Here is a 15,739-nt window from a genome sequence, read left to right on the forward strand (position 1 = left end):
TATTTCTTGTTCAGGTTTTCTAGCTTCTGAGCCATATTCAAGCTTCTGACATTCCACGCCCCGGATCGTATAACATTAGCCTTTTGTTGGTTATTCAATATTTTTCTCATGGTCGCCTCTCCCTTGACAGTTCCCCACAAAGATCCGAATGGGGGTCTATTCAGCAATGTTTTGCCAATGGAGGGATCTTTTCGATACTTTTACAGTTACAGGGCACATGTCCTTTGGATACATTTTATGTGTCTTGAACACAGTGTTTTCCATTGACTTCGGCATCCTCATGCAGTTGAACATGGCTGATACTTAGAGCCAGTTTCCCACCACTAACACAAAAGAGTGCCCTGCACCTCTCTCCGCTTGTCCGCCGTCTTTGACAAAGCGGTTGCTAGAATGAAAGTGACTTCTCATGCCGGAAGTCTTCGGCCCCTAATGCTAATTACCTATGAAAATTTACGCAGAAGTGGGTTCCGAACCTGGGACCAAGGATGTTTTGATTACTAAGCAAAGACGCTAAGCCTACACCACAGGTTCTTATGTAATAGTCATGAGGGACTGGAATGCAGTCGACAGTGAAGGAGCAGAAGACAAGTTTATAGGAGAATATGGGATTGGAACAAGGAATGAGAGAGGAGGAAGACTGATTGAGTTGTGTAATAAATTCCAGCTGGTAATAGCGAACACTCTGTTCAAGAATCACAGGAAAAGGAGATATACTTGGAAAAGGCCGGGTGGTACGGGAAGATTTCAGTTAGATTACGTTGTGCGCATTCCCAAATCAGATACTCGATTGTAAGGTGTGTCCAGGAGCAGATATGGACTCAGAGCACAATGTAGTAGCAATGAAGAGTAGGTTGAAGTGTAAGAGATTAGTCAGGAAAAATCAATACGCAAAGAAGTAGGATACAGAAGCACAACGAAATGACGAGATACGCTTGAAGTTCTCAAGGCTATAGATACTGCAAGAAGGAATAGCTGAGCTGGCAGTGCAGTTGAAGAAGAATGGACAGTTCTAAAAAGGGCAGTCACAGAAGTTGTAAAGAAAAACATAGGTACAAAGCAGATAACAGCGAAAAATCTATGTGTAACAGAATAAATACTTCAGTTGATAGATGAAAGAAGGAATCAGCGAAATTCAGGAATACAGAAATGCAATTCTCTGAGGAATGAAATAAATAGAAAGTACAAGGAAGCTAACACAAAATGGTTGCATGAAAAATGCGAAGGAATCGAAACAGAAATGCTGGTAGGAAGAACTGACTCATTAATAGTGCAATGGGAATTCCACTGTTAAATGCAGAGGAGAGAGCGGGTTGGTGGAAAGAGTACATGGAAGGCCTCTATGAGGAGGAAGAGTTGCGTGATGAGATAGGGGATCAAATATTAGAATCAGAATTGAAGAGTGCTTTGCATTACTTAAGATCAAATGACGTAGAATGAATAGATAACATTCCCTGAGATTTTCTAAAATCATTGGAGGAATTGGCAACAAAAATGATATTCACGCCGGTGTGTGGAATGTATGAGTCTAGCGACATATCGTCTGACTTCCTGGAAAATGTCATCCACACGTTTCCGAAGACTGCAAAAGCTGACAAGTGTGAGAATTATCACACTGTCAGTTTGAAACGTACCCTTTGAACAATTATACATGACTGTGCTTAACCTGACACATAATATATTTTTTTTTTTTTTGCGCAACGCAATCTGACTTTCAAAAATCCCTACAAAACTTACCTCACAAAAATCTTGGTTACTCGAGCTACTGCAATAAAGCGAGCACCACTACTGCCAGCTAAATAAAAGATTCAAACTACTGAAGGCACTAACTACTGATAGGCATAGTTAGCAAATGAAAGATTTTGATAGAGAACAACCGATGTATTTACCTCAATAGTCATAATATATATAGCAGTTCATGACAAATTTGAAAACTCTACCATCTCTCTCCCCACATCCACCACTGCTGGCGGCTCACCTCCAACTGCGCAACGCTACGCGCTGTTCACAGCCAGCTGCCTAACACTACAATGGCGAGTATTACAACAATGCAAAGCAGCCACAGACTGCACACAGCACAGCCAGTGATTTTCATACAGAGGTGACGTTACCAATAAAAAAACCTAAACAGCCTACTTACATAGCCCCCATGCTCCCCACAAAAATTTTTACCAATTGTTTTGGGCACTGGGCAATACATATTTGTTAAAATTTTTCATAATCGTAATTACAATAACAAAGAAATCAAATGCACCCACTTATTGATACAATGTTGGTCAAAAGCTAAAATTTTCTCACAGTCGATAAAGATAGTTCTGATCATTCATCATAATAGTAATTACAGTTTTTTTTTTACAAAGTCTCATTAGTAAAAGAAATTGCACACAGAAGTAGTGGATTTCCATGCAGTCTTGAAGAAGTAGTGTTGTCCTTCCAACGGAAAGACAGTGACAGGTAATGGGCCACAACAGAGCAAACCCACCGCAGAGTCAGTCGAAGTTTTGAAGAGTATTGGTGGGTAGGTCATCACAGAGCAGACCCACTGTAGTCCTGGTAGACATTACGGTATTGGTGGGCCACCAGAGGTGCAGACCCACTGCAGTCCTTGTAGAAATAAAGGTATTGATGGATCATCAAAGATGTAGACCCACTGTAGTCCTGGTAGAGATAATGGTACTAGTGGGTCATCAAAGATGCAGACCCACTGTAGTCCTTGTAGAGATAATGGTACTGGTGGGTCATCAAAGATGCAGACCCACTGTAGTCCTTGTAGAGATGATGGTACTGGTGGGTTATCAAAGTTGCAGACCCACTGTAGTCCTTGTAGAGATGGCCAGCAGCCATCTGTTGCAAATGTGCAGGTGCACAATCACCATCGAAGTGTCTTGCGGAGAATATAGCAAGTCCATAAACCACCACTTGTCCACTCACGAAATTTTTGGAACTGTCCTTAGAACCAGCAATGCTGTTATCCAGTCCCTTGCTGAATCATTAACACACGTGCAAACCCTATCAGTCCCTACTTCTCACATATTGTCCATATACTATGACCAACAGAAATGTGTGCAGTGAAATGTAACTTACAAGTTAATAATATGATGAGCTGGTGTCAATTACAATTTTATAACATAAGAATACAATTACAAAGGTACAAAATACATCATTAAAGTACATAACAATACAGATAAAATTTGTAGTAATACAGGCTTTACAACAGAATAGAAATAAACATATACATCAGTGTTACAGGAATTATGACATAAGTACATACATAAAAGATCAGAATAATTATTGAAACATCGACTTCACACATGAGCATTAAAACAAAACAGAATAAATAATGTCTAAGCATCTTTACAAAGTAAATAACATATTATCAATGCAAATTATATTTGAGGATAACTGTATTCCTCATCATAGTTCATGTAGCTGAGTATTAGAAACATTCTACAACATAAGTCTTATCAGATAAACATATAAATACAGGAAAAACATAAATACACAAGGGTACACAAACATATAGCGGAATAATACAAGGAAAGGACTGGGTTTGTTTTACTGCAGTATTTTGCAAACTAAACTTTCTTCACTTCTCGGAGATCTCCCTTCGTTCTTCATTATTTCCAAAAGTCCTATCTATACCTGCTTTCTGTACTTTTTTCGTATGACTTCTCAATGCATTTCTTCCAATTCATCGCAACTCATTCTCTTATATAGTCTACCCCCTTTTAAGCTAACTTAAATCTACTGAGCTCAGATGCTAAACTAAGGAACGAGGCAATGCAGCAGCACAAAACAATTAACACAAACAGCAATGATAAAAAATACAAAAGGCAAAGCAAGCAGCATAAATTACAACTAATATAAGCAATGAGCAGCAAACAAGAAAAACAAATCAGTAGTAAGACTGGCTTAAAAGAATAATAGAAAGTGAAATTTAGTAGCACTATGCATGGCAAACAGCAGCAGCATCTAAACATGACAAAGCTCAAGCAGAAAAAATAGTACAGTAACGACAACAATGCCGACAAGGGAAATGTATATTCACATCTTAATGTCTATGTAATTAAAGTGGTGCACCACAAAAACTTATTCTATGAAATAAATTACCAAGTATTGTAAAGAAAATTATGTATGCAGTTCCTGTGAAGGGAAATGTCTTTTTGTGCTCCCTCATTTTTTTGGAAATATATCACAAAACTATTATTTACTGGATCTGTAGACAGAAAATATTTATATTAGTACATCTCTAAAATTTTATTTTAACCAATGCTGCAGTGCAGCTAGAAACTAGATATTAAACAAAATAGGCAAAGCAAGGCGTGAAACGTCATTCACTAGCCATATGGCATTTCATAGTGCAGTAAACAATCTTTCAACTAGAAAGACAATAGATGTGAAATGTTTCTCATCATTTCATTTCAGTAAATATCATAAATTAAGAGCTCCACATTGTAATCATATGTTTTCAAGTTCGACCGTGTCGTTTTTGCGATGCTCTCTACAAAGGAACGTCAATAGCGAGGATAATGGCCTCCCCTTTTTTTTTCTCCACCTGCGCCTCTGGCACACACTAATGACTTTTTTCCAGGCGACTGTCGCTCATCTGGGTGCCCACGACGCATTACGTGCAGGTGGTCACTTAACTTTCTTACGGAAATATTTACGACAGCAGTTTCCGCTACAGTGACAGTCTTATATAAAAAATTTCACAGGCCAAGAATTTGCGTTACAAATGTGTAGAAACAAAATCCTGTAAATATAACAGCGTCCAAAAAATTTTCGCCAGCATTGTGATACATTCACGCATATACACACATTTCATAACTCTTAAAGTACGATTCTTGGTTTCCAACAACCTTTTTCACAAACCAGAGTCCCTAAACACTACTCATTATTCCTTACCTTATTCGTCGACACTTCCTCAATATTTTATGATAACAGATACGTAGCATACTCAAATAACTCATATAGCATCAGCTTACTGATCATAAAACATACCACAACAGCACAATACACATAGCCATCGTAATAATAACATCATAAAACCTCAGCCAAATCTCAAAATCGTCGTAGCTTCCTCAAATAGTTTCAAAACCTAAAAAAATTCTCTGCTCATTTCAAAAGTGTCATCTACCTGAAACGTACTTTAAAGATCATGCTCCCTTACCAAATACATCATTCAAAGCTCTCATAGTATCACAATGGTTCCGAAAAAATGTGAGCATTTCACAAAGTACAGACAAAATACAATTTCATAAGTGTGAAGTTATCCAACTGTGTAATTACGTAAACATCTGTCACTGATGTAGTAAAAAAAAATGTTTATCTCTCTGTTACATGATCAGATAGCTGTGTAATTTGTGTGTTAGAGAAATATGGTACCGATGTGTAAAGTTGTATAAGCAAATACCATATTAGCTAGGGCTCCTTGTGCTTTCCAAAACACATGGTACACAAAGTAAGCGTGTACCCCCCTGAGGATTAATGTAATTACACCCTCAGGTGTTACAGATTACAGCAATGGAATGAAATGTATCACGGAGAACCCTTGTATCATTGCACTTCAAATATCTTTAAAAAAATAAATGTTTTAAGTACAAAATTAATCACTCAAATACGTGAACTGTAGCGCTAAACTGTGCGTCTTGTTGTAAGATAATCTCTGTGGAAGTGTCGTAGTTATCGTCCTCCGAAAGCTAAGTTCTGCAGAAGTCAATGTACTTACCTCATGATAAACAAAAGTGAAATGCTTTGCGTATAGATATCGTAGTTATTACGCTTATTGTTGTGATGAAGAAAGTACTGTACTGTAACATATTGTTGTGCCACGAAAAAGGCTGTCTGATTGTTGCTATACCACAAAAGTTACTACTAAAACATGTTTTTCTTTCCAGAAGAATTCAGAAAACTGTGCAGATATAAAACAGATACACCGCAAAAGCAACATTATAAATTGTCACTCATTAGTAGCGTCGTGATAAAACCGTGTAGTTGTCTCATAAACTAACCACTGTGTCGTCTGGTATCTCACAGAAAGTACTTTAAATCCAGAATGTATTTTCAAGTAAACCAAAATGTTGCATTAAAATCTCATTAGCAGTACCAGTATGTGTCCTAAATATGTAAGCCTGATAGTCGTTACGTAATTGTGCAACTAACAAGCAAGAATGTACAAATACAACACTGTGTCGTCTGTTCACTATAACAATGAATTCGTAATTTCTGTTTAAATAAGTTCTCTTAGTTCTAGGCTGGATATTTAACTTCAAACATTGTTGCATGTTAACAGTTTCTTAAGTCTGACAAAACATACTAGAAATGTAAAGTGAAAAGTTTTATACCAAAGACTAAGTTAAAAAGCAGATTATCTCTCAATAAATGGTTTTACATGTGAAATGTGGTGTAAACCTTTACTCTTCCTAGTACGCAGAGTTTCAACTTCAACGCAATTACCATGCGGTATACGTCGGTAAAGAATGCTAAAATTATTTTCAAGGCTAGCGTCTTATGTTATTTTTCTCGAAGCCAGCGGGCGCACGCGGCTGCCTGCTGTGCGAGTCATTGTCTGTCTCTTTGTTGGCGCGCGCCGTTTTTGGGATTAGGAGACCGAACTTCTACAAATTCGCCTTGCCGAGAGGGCCCAGCTCTGTTAGAATCCCGCCAGTTCTGATGAAATTCACGTCTGTCGTTATGTCGGTAGTTCCTGTAGTTTCTTTCTTGTCGGTTAAGTGGTGGAGAATTTCTTCCTGAATCGTACCTGCTCGCTGAACTGTTGCGTCTGAAGTTATTCTGTCTCCCTTGATAATAATTGTTTTGGTTCCCATATTGTCTGTTTCTAAGGTAATCTCTGTCATATTCATTACTACGGAAATGTGATCTTTCTCTGTAACGCCGGCCGAAGTGGCCGTGCGGTTAAAGGCGCTGCTGTCTGGAACCGCAAGGCCGCTACGGTCGCAGGTTCGAATCCTGCCTCGGGCATGGATGTTTGTGATGTCCTTAGGTTAGTTAGGTTTAACTAGTTCTAAGTTCTAGGGGACTAATGACCTCAGCAGTTGAGTCCCATAGTGCTCAAAGCCATTTAAACCATTTTTTTCTCTGTAACTATTATTACTCTGCCAGTGGTTGTCATACGGGTAGTGTCTGTTTTGGTCACGATTTACGTTGTAAGAATAGCCTTGTCGTGTCCAGTTGTTATTTCTTTCATCGCGGAATTGCGACGGATGTGACCTGTAAATGTTGTGCTCCTGCGTTCCGCGATTGTCAGTGTCAATTTCCAGTTCTTGTAACAGTCCCTGAAAAGCTTCAATGTCGTCCTTGCAACGTCCTGCTAAAATAATATGTCGTAAATGTTCAGGTAATTTGATTAAGCAAATGCGGATGAGTTCTGAAGGGCTGTATGGGTTTGTCAGGTACTGATTCTTATGCAACATGTCTTCAGACTATTTGACAAGACTGGAAAATTCAGATAGTTCGAAATGTTTCATCATTATGATGCTATGTTTTACTCGGTCTTGTGTGGCTTGAGACCAATATGCTGAGAGGAAGGCATGATAAAAATCTCCTTCACTGTGACAATCGTGAATGACCGATCGCATTCTTACAGCTGGTTCATTCTCCAAGTAGCCACACATAAATTCTAACCTGTGCTCCAGTGACCAGTTGGGAGGAAAACAATGAGAGAATTGATGGAGCCACGCTTGTGGATGAATGTCGTTGGCAGAATTCTTAAACGTTTTGAATTTACGTGTAGTAATGAACAGCTTATAGTCAAAATCATCGTGTCGGCGAATAGCATATCGGTCATTGTTACGTCGTTTCGGCGGTTCCATTTCAAAATTCGGTGCACCTTGCCAATTTCTTTCATAGTTTCCGAAATGCCCTGTGTTATTATTTTGTGGCTTTTCCGTATTTCTATGTCCCTCTTCCCGTATTGGGGCGCGAGTGTCCTCTGAAATACGTAACTCTTGTATTACCTGTGTCAGCTGATCTTGTACTTCCCCGGCCGGCCGAAGTGGCCGTGCGGTTAAAGGCGCTGCAGTCTGGAACCGCAAGACCGCTACGGTCGCAGGTTCGAATCCTGCCTCGGGCATGGATGTTTGTGATGTCCTTAGGTTAGTTAGGTTTAACTAGTTCTAAGTTCTAGGGGACTAATGACCTCAGCAGTTGAGTCCCATAGTGCTCAGAGCCTTGTACTTCCCGGATTTCTCTTTGGTGTTGCGTATTTATTTGATTCTGATTTTGTTTGAATTTCCTAATTTGTTCGCACTCTTCTGTGTCATTAAAGACTACCGGTTTTATGTCATTCAGATTATCATCTACCTTCGTTGATAAATTATTTAGCTGATCCGAAAGTTCAACTACTTTCTCCGATAATGTACTAATTTCCTCCATGTCTCTTTCTACTGTGTCCTTTAGGTTTTCCTGAGTTTTTGCAAGTTGCGTAACCGAATCGGTAGACGCAACTGAGTCAATTTTAGCTTGCAAGGTCTCATGATTTTCATGAACAATAGTTTGCAGTTCTTTTATGGCTGCTTCGTGATTCTGTAATGCATTTTCATGCCGCGAAAAAATAGGTTGAAAATGCTCACAAATTTGAGTTTTTACGTCATTACAGACTTTTTGACATTTCGATTCAATGTTATGTAACTCAGTAGTTAAATCTTCACGTGTTTGTTCAAGCGTGGTGTGAAGATTTTGTTCCATTGCGTCTAACTGTTGCTGTGTTTGTCTCTGGTGTTGTTCCATTGTGTCTAATTTTTGAAGGTTTTGCTGTGTTTGTCTCTGACTTTGTTCCATTATGTCTAATTTTTCAAGCTTTTGTCCCATTTGTTGCATTAATTGTAATAACAGTGCACTGGTGTCTGAAACATGTTCCTCAGTGCTTTTCGGCAGTGAATTTGCACCGGCAACATTCACATTTTGACAAGCGGAAAATGTATCTTGACTCATTTGAGAAAACGGTGAGGACGCAAAACCTGAGTCTACAATATTTGCAAAATTGTGTCCTGTCATTCCCGATTCCTGAGGCGGGCTGTTGTCGACCGACCGATCGATAATGCTTCCCTGCTCACTAATTGTTTCACTGTCTACGCCATTGTTTGCCGCCCGCTCCATTTCCCTATGCACAATTACCAAATTACTACTTTGATCATTAGTTAATTCATTACTCGGTGGCGCTAACACACTGCTTTCGTTTTCACTGTCATTTCTCAGTTTACTTTGGAGCCTAGTATTACGTTTTTCACACGCCATTATTGTCACAATATTTCACACGACAACACAGAAAAGCACAATTTGAAGAGCAAAATAAAATAACATAGCAATGGAAATAATGTCTACTTAATTGCAAGCGCAGCTGCGAAATACTTGGTGCAAATCTACATGCATGCCACAACTGTTTTACTGTACAACAATGAAAAACTACACCTACAATGGAAATTCTCTCTATAATTACGCGCTGGCAATAAACAAAAGCTACACTAATTACACAAACTACAAGAAATAAATCAGAAGATTCCAGTGAGGTATCCTTGGCTAAGGGTCGACATATGAAACGTACCCTTTGAACAATTATACATGACTGTGCTTAACCTGACACATAATATTTTTTTTTTTTTTTTGCGCAACGCAATCTGACTTTCAAAAATCCCTACAAAAGAATGGCCCTGACTAACATTAAACTATACCTTTTACAAAACTTACCTCACAAAAATCTTGGTTACTCGAGCTACTGCAATAAAGCGAGCACCACTACTGCCAGCTAAATAAAAGATTCAAACTACTGAAGGCACTAACTACTGATAGGCATAGTTAGCAAATGAAAGACTTTGATAGAGAACAACCAATGTATTTACCTCAATAGTCATAATATATATAGCAGTTCATGACAAATTTCAAAACTCCGCCATCTCTCTCCCCACATCCACCACTGCTGGCGGCTCACCTCCAACTGCGCAACGCTACGCGCTGTTCAGAGCCAGCTGCCTAACACTACAATGGCGAGTATTACAACAATGCAAAGCAGCCACAGACTGCACACAGCACAGCCAGTGATTTTCATACAGAGGTGACGTTACCTATAAAAAAACCTAAACAGCCTACTTACAAGTTTAACAGCTCATGCGTCGAAGTTGCTGACAAGAATAATATATACAAGAATGAAAAATAAAATTGAGGATGTGTTAGATGACAATCAGTTTGACTTTAAGGAAGATGAAAGCACCAGAGAGGGAATTCTGGTGTTGCGGTTGATAATGGAAGCAAGGCTGATGAAAAAACAAGACCCGTTCATAGGATTCGTCGACCTGGAAAAAGCGTTCGACAATCTGAAATGGTGCAGAAAGTTCGAGATGCTGATTAAAATAGGGGCATGCTATAAGGAGAGCCTGGTAATATACATGTATAAGAGCCAAGAGCGAATAATAAGAATGGACTACCAAGAAGGAAGTGCTCGAATTAGAAATGGTGTAAGACAGGGATGTAGTCTTTCGTCCCTACTGTTGAATCTGTACATCGAAGTAGCAGTGATAGAAATAAAGGAAAGGTTCCCGAGTGGAAATAAAATTCAAGGTGAAAAGTTATCACTGATACGGTTCGCTGTTGACATTGCTATCCTGAGGGAAAGCGAAGAATATTTACATGATCTTCTGAACGGAATGAACAGTATAGAATTGGATTGAGAGCATATCGAAGGAACACTAAAGTAATGAGAAGTAACAGAAATGAGAACAGCGAGAAACCTAACATCAGGATTGATGGCTACTACCTAGGCAGCAAAATAACCAATGTAAGACGGAGCGAGGATGACATCCAAAGCAGACTAGTACTGGCAAAATGTGCGTTCCTGGCCGAGTCAGGTCTACTAGTATCTAACATAGGCCTTAATTTGAGGAAGAAAGTTTCAAGAATGCATGTTTGGAGCACAGTATTCTATGGCAGTGAAACATGGACCGTAGGAAAACCGGAACAGAAGGGAATCGAAGCATTTGAGATGTGGTGCTGCAGACGAATGTGGACTGATAAGGTAATGTACGAGGAGGTTGTGCGCAGAATCAGAACGGAAAGGAATATGTGGAACACACTGACACGGAGAAGGGACAGGATGATAGGACATCTGGTAAGAAGTCAGGGAATGACTTCCATGGTACAAGAGGGAACTGCAGAGGGCAAAACTACAGAGGAAGGCCGAGATTCGAATAAATCCAGCAAATAAGTGAGAACATAGGTTGCAGATGCTACTCCAGATGAAGATTCCTCAAGAGAGGAATTCGTGGCCGGCCGTGTCAAACCAGTCAAAAGACTGATGACCCAAAAAACAAGTGCCTTGCTGATGGAAGAAGTTATTCACAAAGCCGAGGACGTAGATGCAGCGTCTTATCAAACCATTCTTATTACGACCGTGGCAGGTGGTTTGGCCACATCAAAGGAGTGGGCGAGGGAAAGATACTGTCACACATTTCACTCTCTGAAAAATGTCATCCACACATTTCCGAAGACTGGAAGAGGTAGGAGACTCACAGGAATATGTGGCTCAACCACGTGAAGCAGGGCACAGAAAGAAGATGAATCAGCTAGGCTACAGTCCAAAGGGGAGAATGGTACATGGACAAACATAATGGAGTGCGCTTGTAAACCACAGGAACTAGAGCAGAAAACTAGTGGTCATGTACTGACGACGAAGACACACAGGGAGGCCCAAAATCAAAACCAAGGACGTAGACTAAATTCAGTAACTGAGAGTAACAGTAAAAGCCACTAAGTGCCGACGATGATCTACGTCGCAGCCGTTGCCAGTACTGCAATTGCAAGTGAGTATCAGGCGGACAGAGATGTAGATGTGCGCAGCTCACGGTGGGCGTACGTACTGAGAGATTCCCTAAATGAGGCGCCGCACGCGAGCTCCGTATCGATCGCGCGAGAACTTCATTACGTGCGTGGATGCTCAAAAAAGAAGTTGTTGACGCGGTTCCATTACGCCAAGAAGTGGCGGCCGGGGAGGCGTACCGGGATCGCGCACCTGAATGCCACTTGCAGTTGGGGGTGGCTGGGAAGAGGGGCGGAGAGAGGGGAAGGGAGAGGGGATGGGTGAGGGGAGGCGGAGGGGCTGTTGTTCTCTCTCATTACCAGCTGCGCCGAGCTGTCTCAGACCTGCAACGCTTCACCATTTCTTGACGTAACAAATATACCAGCCAGTTCATTCTGGTTTCTTCCACTCTTTCAAGTATACGCCATGCTGGTGTACATGCTCTTCTACAGGGTGTTTCAAAAATGACCGGTATATTTGAAACGGCAATAAAAACTAAACGAGCAGCGATAGAAATACGCCGTTTGTTGCAATATGCTTGGGACAACAGTACATTTTCAGGCAGACAAACTTTCGAAATTACAGTAGTTACAATTTTCAACAACAGATGGCGCTGCGGTCTGGGAAACTATAGTACGATATTTTCGACATATCCACCATGCGTAGCAATAATATGGCGTAGTCTCTGAATGAAATTACCCGAAACCTTTGACAACGTGTCTGGCGGAATGGCTTCACATGCAGATGAGATGTACTGCTTCAGCTGTTCAATTGTTTCTGGATTCTGGCGGTACACCTGGTCTTTCAAGTGTCCCCACAGAAAGAAGTCACAGGGGTTCATGTCTGGCGAATAGGGAGGCCAATCCACGCCGCCTCCTGTATGTTTCGGATAGCCCAAAGCAATCACACGATCATCGAAATATTCATTCAGGAAATTAAAGACGTCGGCCGTGTGATGTGGCCGGGCACCATCTTGCATAAACCACGAGGTGTTCGCAGTGTCGCCTAAGGCAGTTTGTACCGCCACAAATTCACGAAGAATGTCCAGATAGCGTGATGCAGTAATCGTTTCGGATCTGAAAAATGGGCCAATGATTCCTTTGGAAGAAATGGCGGCCCAGACCAGTAATTTTTGAGGATGCAGGGACGATGGGACTGCAACATTGGGCTTTTCGGTTCCCCATATGCGCCAGTTCTGTTTATTGACGAAGCCGTCCAGGTAAAAATAAGCTTCGTCAGTAAACCAAATGCTGCCCACATGCATATCGCCGTCGTCAATCCTGTGCACTATATCGTTAGCGAATGTCTCTCGTGCAGCAATGGTAGCGGCGCTGAGGGGTTGCCGCGTTTGAATTTTGTATGGATAGAGGTGTAAACTCCGGCGCATGAGACGATACGTGGACGTTGGCGTCATTTGGACCGCAGCTGCAACACGGCGAACGGAAACCCGAGGCCGCTGTTGGATCACCTGCTGCACTAGCTGCGCGTTGCCCTCTGTGGTTGCCGTACGCGGTCGCCCTACCTTTCCAGCACGTTCATCCGTCACGTTCCCAGTCCGTTGAAATTTTTCAAACAGATCCTTTATTGTATCGCTTTTCGGTCCTTTGGTTACATTAAACCTCCGTTGAAAACTTCGTCGTGTTGCAACAACACTGTGTTCTAGGCGGTGGAATTCCAACACCAGAAAAATCCTCTGTTCTAAGGAATAAACCATGTTGTCTACAGCACACTTGCACGTTGTCAACAGCACACGCTTACAGCAGAAAGACGACGTACAGAATGGCGCACCCACAGACTGCGTTGTCGACTATATCTTTCACATCACTTGCAGCGCCATCTGTTGTTGAAAATTGTAACTACTGTAATTTCAAAAGTTTGTCCGCCTGAAAATGTACTGTTGTCCCAAGCATATTGCAACAAACGGTGTATTTCTATCGCTGCTCGTTTAGTTTTTATTGCCGTTTCAAATATACCGGTCATTTTTGAAACACCCTGTACCTTACCATTAGTATTGCCAGAGTCCCGATTTCCTCGAGATGTCCCGATTATTAGTAGTATCGTGACCCACCCTGTGCAAGTTTGAGGTGTGCATCATACTGAGGCGATACAATAGGCAATACGAGACTCACGATAGGACGCAGAAGTAATCTGCATCGGCACAGTGGACAGAAACGTACTAGTAACAACTACTAGTTCATATATAGTTGGTTTAAAGTACTCCACGTTGGGAGGACGGCGACACGACACTAACGAGTTTCCCAGTGGTATCGTCCGACAAAATACGAACCTCTTGGTGCTCCAAGCAACTTGTGTCATAGAATAGCAGGCTAGGGAGATTTCCAGTCATCCGCCGGCCGAAGTGGCCAAGCGGTTCTAGGCGCTACAGTCCGGAACCGCGCGACCGCTACGGTCGCGGGTTCGAATCGTGCCTCGGGCATGGATGTGTGAGATGTCCTTAGGTTGGTTAGGTTTAAGTATTTCTAAGTTCTAGGGGACTTATGACCTCAGCAGTTGAGTCCCATAGTGCTCAGAGCCATTTGAACCATTTTTTTCCAGTCATCCAGTGCTCTAAAACATTTCTTTATGTAGTTGGATCGAGATGTATGAGGTGTATGAGGAGTGTGAAATACCTTCAGACTTCAATAACAATGTAACAATTCCAATTCCGAAGAAAGTACTTGCTGACAGGTATGAAAATTACCGAATTTCAGTTTAATAAGTCGTGGCTGCAAACTGCCATCACAAATTCGTTGCAGAAGAACGGAAAAACTGGTAGAATCCGACCTCGTAGATCAGTATGGATTCCGCAGAATTGTAGGGACACGCGGGAAGTACTGATTCTGGTCCTGTGGCTGAGATACGAGGTAGGTTAAGGAAAGGCGAGCCTACGTTTATAGCATTTGCAGACGGAGGAAGCTTTTGCAGTGTGGATGAAATACTCTCTTTTAAATTATGAAGGTATCATGGGGCAAAATACAGGGCACGAAAGGCTATTTACAACTTTAACAGGATCCTGACAGCAGTTCTAAGAGTCGAGGGGCATGAAAGGGAAGAACTGGTTGAGAAGAGAGTGAGACAGGATTGTAGACCATCGCAGACGTTATTCAGTCTCAACATTGGGCCATCAGTGGAGGAAATAAACAATAAATTGGAAGCAGAAATTAAAGCTAAGTGAGAGGGAATAAAAGCTTTGACATTTTCCGATGACATTGAAATTCTGTCACACACAGAAAAGAACATGGAAGAGCAGTTGAACAGAATGGTCAGTGTCTTAAAAGTAGGATATAAGATAAACACCAATAAAAGAGAAGCAAGGATAATGGGATATAGCCGAATTAAATCATGTGATGCTGTGGGAATTGAATCAGGAAACAAGACACTTAAAGTAGGAGACGAGTTTTGAAATTTGGGCAGCAAAATAATTGATAATGGTCGAAATAGAGAGAATATAAAATGTCTACTAGTAATGGCAAGAAAAGCGTTTCAGATGAAGAGGAATTTTTTGACACCGAATATACTCTTACAGTACGCGTTGGGAAGTCTTTTCTATGGAATGTAGCCATGTATGGAAGTGAAACGTGGTCGAAAACCAGTTTAGACGAGAATAGAAGCTATTGAAATGTGGTCTCACGGAAAAATACTGAAGATTAGATACGTAGATCGTGTAGCTAATGGCGAAGTACTGAATACACTTGGGGAGAGAAGAAATTTGTGGCACAACTTCATTGATTGATAGGACACATTCTTAGACATAAATCTATTACCAGTTTAGTACTGGACGGAAATGTGTTGGAGGAGGGGGTGGTGAAAAACGCGTAGGGAGACCAAGAGATGACTACAGTGATCAGATTCAGAAGGATGTAGATTGCAGTAGTTATTCGGAAATGATGAGGCTCGGACTGAGTAGAGTAGCATGAGTAACACAACATTGTGAGC

The sequence above is a fragment of the Schistocerca nitens genome, chromosome 1, assembly GCF_023898315.1.
Source record: "Schistocerca nitens isolate TAMUIC-IGC-003100 chromosome 1, iqSchNite1.1, whole genome shotgun sequence".
NCBI classification, from domain to species: Eukaryota; Metazoa; Arthropoda; class Insecta; order Orthoptera; family Acrididae; genus Schistocerca; species Schistocerca nitens.